The following is a 9,140-nucleotide window of genomic DNA, read 5'->3' as shown; positions in this document are numbered from 1 at the left end:
TGCCAGAGACCCGGGTTCGATCCTGACTACGGGTGCTATCTGTACGCAGTTTGTACGTTCTCCCTGTGACTGCGTGGGTTTTCTCTGGGTGGTACAGTTTCCTCCCACACTCCAAAGATGTACAGGTCTGTAGGTTAATTGGCTTCAGTAAAAATTGTAAATTGTCCCTAGTATGTAGGATAGTGTTAGTGCACGTGCTGATCGCTAGTCAGCGCAGACTTGGTGGGCCAAAAGGCCTGTTTCTGCACTGTATTTCTAAAGTTTTTAAATCTAAAGTTACATGTACTAAAGTACAGTAAAAAGCGAGCTATCCAATCAGATCAGATAATACAATACATCCATACAATCAAGTACAATGGATAGAGCAAAGGGGAAAATACAGAGTGCAGAATAAAACTCTCAGCATTGTCGCACATCAGTGTGGTGGTCCATTCATTCAAAGTTCTGCACCTTCTGCCGGACAGGAATGGGGAGAGGAAAGAATGACCAGGGTGGGACAAACCTTTGATTATGTTGGCTGCTTTTCCCAGGCAGACTGAAGTGTAGTTGAGTGAATGGTGGGAAGTCTGGTCTGCGGGATGGGGTGAGCTACATTTAATTGTAATTCTGTATATTTGTGCAGTCTTCGGTGGAGCTCTTCCCAAACCAAGCTGTGATGCAACCTGCCAGAGCAGGTGGTTTGGGGCCCAGTAAGATTCAGTCATTTGGTCAGATTGGCAACTGCGCAAGGTCGAAGCTTTGAGAAATATGTATAGGCCGCAGGCTTCACTCGCTGGGTCGGATTAGGTCAGGCAAGGCCATCGGCCTAGGCGTTCGTAGGATCGTCAGACCTGAAGAATTATTAAAGAAGCTAACATTAAAACATTTAGAAATGGTGTTATACTTACAGATAGAATAGAGATTTATTAGAGTTGAGCGATTGTTTCGTAGGTAGCAGATGCTTCTCTAGGAAGAACATGCAAAGAGTCGCCATGCTCCGGCACCAGCCTGCACATGCACCTGTGATATTCTCCCTAAGCAACAGAACTCCCCCTCCTCTCTTACCTCCAACTCTGTCATGCCAGACACATCTGTACCTTAGAACCTTGAGATGCTAGTCCAATCACCTCTCAACCATGTATACCGTGATAGCTGGAATCCTATGTTCCTATTCATACTCTGAACTCATCTGCCTTACCTTCCATTAACATAAATACAATTTAGCTGTCAGACCTTCCTCATCCCCTTCCCTGGCCTTGCCGAACCTGTATACTAGACGTCCTCTCTTTAATTTCTATATTTGTTTCATCTTTCTCATCCTATTCACGACTGCTTTGGGTCCTACTCCCCTGTTAGACTAGCTTTAACCCTCCCAAGTGCCTCTAGTAAATCTCCCCACCAGGATTTCCGTCCCCTTCCAGGTCCCCTTCCGTCCCCGTTGTACAGGCCACCTCTGACTTGGAAGTGATCCCAGCGATCCAAATAGATGAAACTTTCCTCTCTGCACCAGCTCTTCAGTCGTGCATTCATCTGCCCTATGTCTGTACATCTTTGGAGTGTAGGAGAAAACCGGAGATCCCGGAGAAAACCCACGCAAGTCAGGGGGAGAATGTACAAACTCCATACAGACAGCACCCAAAGTCAGGATTGAACCCGGGGCTTTGGCGCTATATGGCAGCGACTCTACCGGGGCACCACCGTGCCGCCCTAGAATTCTCTCCCCAGAATTTCTATGCAGCATCAGTCACTGGGACGATTGTAGGACAGGACCATTAATGTAAAAGATTCAATGGTGGAGGGCATAAGCCTACTTCTGGATCTAGAGTGCACTATTCCATCACTCTTCCTGGATCAATATCTTGGAAAGCCTAAAAAAATCACTGGGATCAATTCCAGTGCATGTTTGAAGAAGAAGACTCACTCCCACCTGCTCAAGGATGGGTAAGAAATATTGTCATTGCAGACATCCTTTCTGTTAAACTGCACCCAGTAAGTTTTAATGTTATGAACTTTGAAGTCATTTTAACAATGAAACAAATATGATGGATTACCGTCCATGAAACGCGGACAAGCGGTGACCCCTCCCAGCAAATCACTCAGCAGTCACTGAACAATGGAAACAATGGTGCTCGGGGGATTTGGGAGTTAACTAGAAAATGGACATTCTGATGAAGAAAACTTAGAATGCCACAGGAAGCACGATTCCTGTAATTCAGAGGATGTTTTGAAAAATGTGCGTATCAGAAGTTACCACAATTATGAAAACACACAGTCGGAATTGAATACATTCAAGATTTACTGGCAACATAATCCAAGATTGTACCAAAAGGGTGTATACCTTATCTGTCAAAAGACTCATTTCATAAATTATCCTATTTACAGACTAAAAGCCAGTATTTTGATGCAACATTATGGGATTTGGGCAGTCAACATGATAGTGTCTGAAGCTATCTGCTATTTGATGTACCCAGGAATAAATACTCCTTAAAGAAACAGAAGGCGAGACATATGTAAGGGTAAGAAGAGTAAGAAACACATCTCTAAGGATTTTCGGGTTTCCCACTTGCACTGCCCTGGGACTGCTGGGGCTTTATCAGGCAGCTAGATCGACTTGGTTGGGTATTAGGCACAGATGCATCAATGCAATGAGGGAATGCTGTTCATGTTCTCACATTCATACCCCAGTCTTATTTTACTGGCGTCTCTGAGATTCTGTTAGATGAGTTTTCCAGTGAAAGGGTGCCAAGTAAAAACTGCCACTGCAGTCTGTTTTTCTTTTACATGGCGACATTGTACACATCTCAGATCAGCAAAAAGGAAACAACATCATTGTTTATTCAGTTACGTCATAAGCTGATTACTACGGGCATGAGGAGCAGGCTGAATGCAGTTTGATGCTCAGCTGCAGATCCGAGAGACGTTTTTAAGTCGTACAAGCTGAGGGCAGATGCAAGCAATAGGCTGCCGGGCTATACAAATGAGTTATTCCAGCACTTTGTGTCTCTTGCAGAAACAAAGAACTGCAGATGCTGGTAAATACCCAAAAGGACACAAAAGTACAGAGGTAACTCAGCAGGTCAGGCAGCATCTCTGGAAAACATAAATCATCACATATCGTGCCTGAAGAGTCTAGACCCCAAAAATCCCCTAACCAAGTTCTCCAGAGATGCTGCCTGACCTGCTTAGAATCTATCACTTTCTTTTGCATCTCTCCAGCACTTTGTGTCAATTTGTGTCTCTTCTTTTATTTGAAAACCAGATCTCCAGTTCTTTATTTCTACATTCAGGCATAGAACTGTTGTTTGAATTCGCAAATAATTATTACCATATAGATTGTTTTTTCACTCAGAATTTGAAGGATAATCAACTGTCTTGGGATACATTTCCCCGTGTGGGTGAAACCATTTCACCTGATATTTGCATTGGTTCATCTGAGACATGTTAAGAATGAAACAATTCCCTTGGTTTCTCTTCTCATCAGGTTTCTATACATGGCCTGACCTGATGAGATGATAAACTTGGTCCATGGAGTCAAGAAGAGCAGACTTCTTGTCAATTACTGAGGCCCTACAGTTAACGAGCTGAGGTGAGTTTCAGTGGAACAAGCTGAAAGCATTTAGTATCCTGGAGTGACTGCTGCTAAGTGGTTGTATACAAGGAAGTTAGATACAAGTGGAGCTGTTGCATTGGGAGTGGCCATGAGTAAGTATGAGGCTTTCACTTGAGAAGCTTATTGCCATGTGGAGAATAAGTGTGAGGCTTTGGCTTGAGAGGCTTCAGCATAGAGGCTGACTGCAGCATAAGGTATAGTCTGTGGTTTTTATTTCTTTCATGAGCCTTTCTTGGTTTAGTGCAGTGAAGATGGCAGTTCGGGCAGTTGTATGCTTCTTTTGCAGGATATCGGAAGTCAGGGAGGTTTCCAGTGTCACTGAGCACCACATCCAGCTGCACACATTAGGGAACCGGAACAGCAGCTGGATGACCACAGGATCATCTGGGAGACTGAGGGGGTCAGAGATAGGAGATACAGTGCGGTGAGCATGTTCAGGGTAGGGGCAGAAAGTAGATGGATGGCCACCAGGAAAGGAAATAAACACAGAGTACTGGAGTTACCTGTACTGCATGAAACTCAACAGCATTGATGTACAGAGAGATCATGGGGTCCATGTCCATAACTCCCTGAAAATGGCAATGCATGTTGATGACAAAAGTCGTGGTGCCGTGTTGCAGTACTTGGAAGGGTCCCTTGTAAGGCCTTTGCAGTGGCGTATGGTGGGAATCGCAGCGAAGGAAGACATACTGGCAGTCCTGGAGGGCGGTGGGATGTACGTGGTGGTGCGTCCGTGGAGGGACGTTGGGACTTCTTCTCACGGAGGCGCATCGGCATGGTGGTGGCCGGTTCTTGATGTCCACGTGCCACCGGGATGAAGTCCCCTGGGAACGTAAGCGGGGCGCCATACACCAGCTCGGCCAAGGAAGTTGCCAGGTTCCCCTTCGGGGCAGTGCGTATCCCCAGCAGGACCCACGGCAACTCGTCCATCCAGTACGGGCCCGCGAGCCGTGCCTTTAAGGATGAGTTCAGGTGCTGGCGAAAACGCTCCACTAGGCCCATTGCTTGCGGGAGGTGGGCCGTAGTGTGGTGCAGCTGAGTGCCAAACAGCCGGGCCATTGCTGACCACAACTCAGAGGTGGACTGCGCACCTCTGTCAGAGGAGATGTCCAGCGGCACACAAAGCGGGCGATCCAGTGGGCAGTGAGGGCACGTGCGCACGTCGCAGTGGAGGTATCCGAGAGTGGGGCGGCTTCCGGCCATCTCGTGAAATGGTCCACGATGGTGAGAAGGTGGGTGACACCTCTGGATGGGGGCAGCGGTCCAACGATGTCGACATGGATATGGTCGAAACGCTGATGTGGCAGGTCGAGATTCCGCAGCGGCGCTTTGATGTGTCGCTCAATCTTTGAGGATTGACAGGGGATGCACGCCCTGGCCCAGTTGCCGACCTGTTTGCGCAATCCATGCTACATGAACTTGGCTGCCACCAGTGCCGTGGTTGCCCGGATGGAAGGGTGAGCCAAACCATGAATCATGTCGAACATCTGGCAGCGCCAGGCCGTGGCGATGATGGGTCTTAGCTATCCGGTAGACACATCGCAAAGGAGCCCAGGCTCATGGACACGGTGGGCCACAGGCTGGACTTCGTGTTCATCTACCTCGACGACATCCTCGTCGCCAGCCGCTCTCGCCAGGAACACCACGCACACCTCCGGCTGTTCTGCCAGCAGCTCAATGAACTTGGCCTGGCCATCAACCTTGCCAATTGTCAGTTTGGCCTCCCTTCCATCAGCTTCCTCGGCCACCACATCAACCAGCACGGTTATGTCCCACTCCCGACCAAGGTTGAGGCCATTTGAGTTTCCCAAACCCTCTACGGTGAAGGGACTCCAAGTGTTTGTCGGGAGTGGCGGCCAATGAGGGGGTGCCCAAGATGGCCACCGGGGGTGGGACCCACCCGAGAGATGGGAGTGGCGGCCAATGAGGGGGTGCCCAAGATGGCCACCGGGGGTGGGACCCGAACGAGTGATGGGAGTGGCGGCCAATGAGGGGGTAGGTGCCCAAGATGACCGCCGGGGGTGGGATCCGAACGAGTGATGGGAGTGGCGGCCAATGAGGGGAGGGGGGGTGAGGAGAGCTCTCCTGCTACTGGCTGTCCAGTAGCAGGAGGGTACTAGACCAATGCAGGAGAGGTTTGGGCCCAACAGGTCCACCCTTTTCTCGTTGAGTAAAAAGTTAGGAATTTATCAGCCAGCTTTATAGGAATTTGGTTCAGCTGCATTCGGAGTATTGTGGTTTTGGTCTCCCCATCACAAGAAGGATTTGAAAAGAGTGCAGAGGAGGTTTTCCAGAATGATTCCTGAATGTGGAGCATTAAGTAAAGGGAGTGGTTGGACAGACTTGGATTGTTTTCTCTGTAACACTGGAGGTTGTGGGGTGACCTGATAGAAGTATATAAAATTATATAAGAAAATAACTGCAGATGCTGGTACAAATCGATTTATTCACAAAATGCTGGAGTAACTCAGCAGGTCAGGCAGCATCTCGGGAGAGAAGGAATGGGTGACGTTTCGGGTCGAGACCCTTCTTCAGACTGATGTCGGGGGTGGGACAAAGGAAGGATATAGGTGGAGACAGGAAGATAGAGGGAGATCTGGGAAGGAGGAGGGGAAGGGAGGGACAGAGGAGCTATCTGAAGTTGGAGAAGTCGACGTTCATACCACCGGGCCGCAAACTGCCCAGGCGAAATATGAGGTGCTGCTCCTCCAACTTCCGGCGGGCCTCACCATGGCACTGGAGGAGGCCCATGACAGAGAGGTCAGACTGGGAATGGGAGGGGGAGTTAAAGTGCTGGGCCACCGGGAGATCAGTTGCGTTAATGCGGACCGAGCGCAGGTGTTCAGTGAAGCGATCGCCGAGCCTGCGCTTGGTTTCGCCGATATAGATAAGTTGACATCTAGAGCAGCGGATGCAATAGATGAGGTTGGAGGAGGTGCAGGTGAACCTCTGTCTCACCTGGAAAGAATGTTTGGGTCCTTTGATGGAGTTGAGGGGGGAGGTAAAGGGACAGGTGTTGCATCTCGTGCGGTTGCAAGGGAAAGTGCCCGGGGTTAGGGTGGTTTGGGTAGGAAGGGACGAGTGGACCAGGGAGTTGCGGAGGGAACGGTCTCTGCAGAACGCAGAGAGGGGAGGGGATGGGAAGATATGGCCAGTGGTGGGGTCCTGTTGTAGGTGACGGAAATGTTGGTGGATAATATGTTGGATCCGCTGGCTGGTGGGGTGGAAGGTGAGAACGAGGGGGATCCTGTCCTTGTTGCGAGTGTGGGGATGGGGAGCAAGAGCGGAGCTGCGGGATGTAGAAGAGACCCTAGTGAGAGCCTCATCTATAATGGAGGAGGGGAAGCCCCGCTTTCTGAAAAACGAGGACATCTCGGAAGCCCTAGTGTGAAACACCTCATCCCGGGCGCAGATGCGGCGTAGACGGAGGAATTGGGAGTAGGGGATAGACTTTTTGCAGGGGACCGGGTGGGAAGAAGTGTAGTCCAGATAGCTGTGCGAGTCGGTGGGCTTGTAATAAATGTCCGTCACTAGTTTTTCTCCTGTGATGGAGATGGTGAGGTCCAGAAACGGGAGGGAGATGTCAGAGATAGTCCAGGTATATTTAAGAGCAGGATGGAAATTGGAGGTGAAGTGTATAAAGTCAGTGAGTTCTGCATGGGTGTAAGAGGTAGCACCAATGCAGTCGTCGATGTAGCGGAGGTAGAGTTCGGGGATGGGGCCAGTGTACGTCTGGAACAGGGATTGTTCGACGTACCCAACAAAGAGGCAGGCGTAGCTAGGGCCCATGCGAGTGCCCATAGCCACGCCTCTGGTTTGGAGGAAGTGGGAGGAGTCAAAGGAGAAGTTGTTGAGGGTAAGAACCAGCTCTGCTAGGCGGAGGAGAGTGTTGGTCGATGGGGATTGGCTGGTTCTACGGTCGAGGAAGAAACGGAGGGCTTCGAGACCATCCTTGTGGGATGTATATAAAATTATATACTTCTGTATGAATGGAGCGATATGGTTTATGTTCAGGCAGATAGGAGCTTGGCTTGGCATCATGTTCGGCACAGACATTGTGAGCCGAAGGTTTTGTTTTTGTGCTGTAAGGTTTTATATGTTATAACTTTTGACTACCAGATGTCAGGGGGAGCCAAATGTGTCTGTTTTGTGTCTTTCCTTAATAGCTTGAGGAAAATTATTCCTTTGGATTTGAAAATTGGGTCACTTTACTTGCTCTCAAATCTCAACTGGAAGTATATTTGAGAACAGATTCAGCTCCACGCTGCTTCACTTTCTACCATGTATGAAGTGAACACTTTGTGTATGTATCATATTGCTCAATTTGGTGACATCCTCAACCTCTTCCACTTTGGATGTAGACATTACAAGATGTTTTGCCATGTTGATTTCTTGAAGCTTAGAATTCTCAGCTTCTCTTTTATCCTTGAGGTAATGTGTGGGCAACATGCATATCTTTTCACGGACGGCACTGAATCTTCCCTTTGTTCGTCTGCATCTTCACTTTGTTTGTATTGCATTTGTATCTGACTGAGTGAACTCTGCTCGTGTCTGACACTGAAAATGGACTTGACACTGAAAATCAGGAATTTAAAACGCTGGATCTGCTTTATAGTTTAGGTTACATCTCTGGAGAGAGAAACGAGTTACATTTTGGGTTAATGACTTTTCATCAGACTAAAACATTAATTGTTTCTCTATCTCCTCAGTTGCTGCTTGAGTATGTCCAGCAATTGACACAAAGTGCTGGAGTAATTAGCAAGTTTCATTTTGTTAGTGTAAAGATACAGTGTGGAAACAGGCCCTTTGGCCTACCGAGTCCACAATGACCAGCGATCGTCGCACATTAAACACTGCTCTACACACACTAGGGACAATTTACATTTATACCAAGCCAATTAACCTACAAACCTGTATGTCTTTGGAGTGTGGAAGGAAAATGAAGATCTTGGGGAAAACCCACGCAGGTCATAGGGAGAACGTAGAAAATAGCACCCATTGTCAGGATCAATCCCGGGTCTCTGGCGCTGAAAGGCAGCTACCCTACCGTGCTGCCCTACTCCACCACTTTGTGTCTATCTTTGGTATAACCAGTGTCTACCGTTCTTTGTTTCTACATTGAATATTTCCAGTGATCATTCTATTTTATAAAAATTGAGATTATTCATAACTTTATTTCTTCTATGTCTCTGTAAATTGTCTATTCACTTGTTTCTCAATATTCTTTCCAATATTACCTAAAAAGTACATTGAATCGGTTCATGATAAAAAATCTGGCAGAAATATCAGTCAACTTATTGCAAAGCACAAAGTGCTTGAGGAACTCAGTGGGTCATGCAGCGTCTGTGGATGGAATGAACAGACGTTGCAATCAGGTCAGGACCCTTCTTCAGACTGAGGAAGGGTCCCTACCGACATGTAGTCTATCCATTCCCTTCATAAATGCTGTCTGACCCAGTTTGTTTCTCCAGCACGTTGTGGTTTACTCAAGATTACAGCACTTGTAGTTCCTAGTGTCTCAGTCAATTTATTGTTTTCTTAATATGAAATC

This window comes from Rhinoraja longicauda, chromosome 15, assembly GCF_053455715.1.
Source record: "Rhinoraja longicauda isolate Sanriku21f chromosome 15, sRhiLon1.1, whole genome shotgun sequence".
NCBI classification, from domain to species: domain Eukaryota; kingdom Metazoa; phylum Chordata; class Chondrichthyes; order Rajiformes; family Arhynchobatidae; genus Rhinoraja; species Rhinoraja longicauda.
This window is presented reverse-complemented; position numbering follows the sequence as displayed.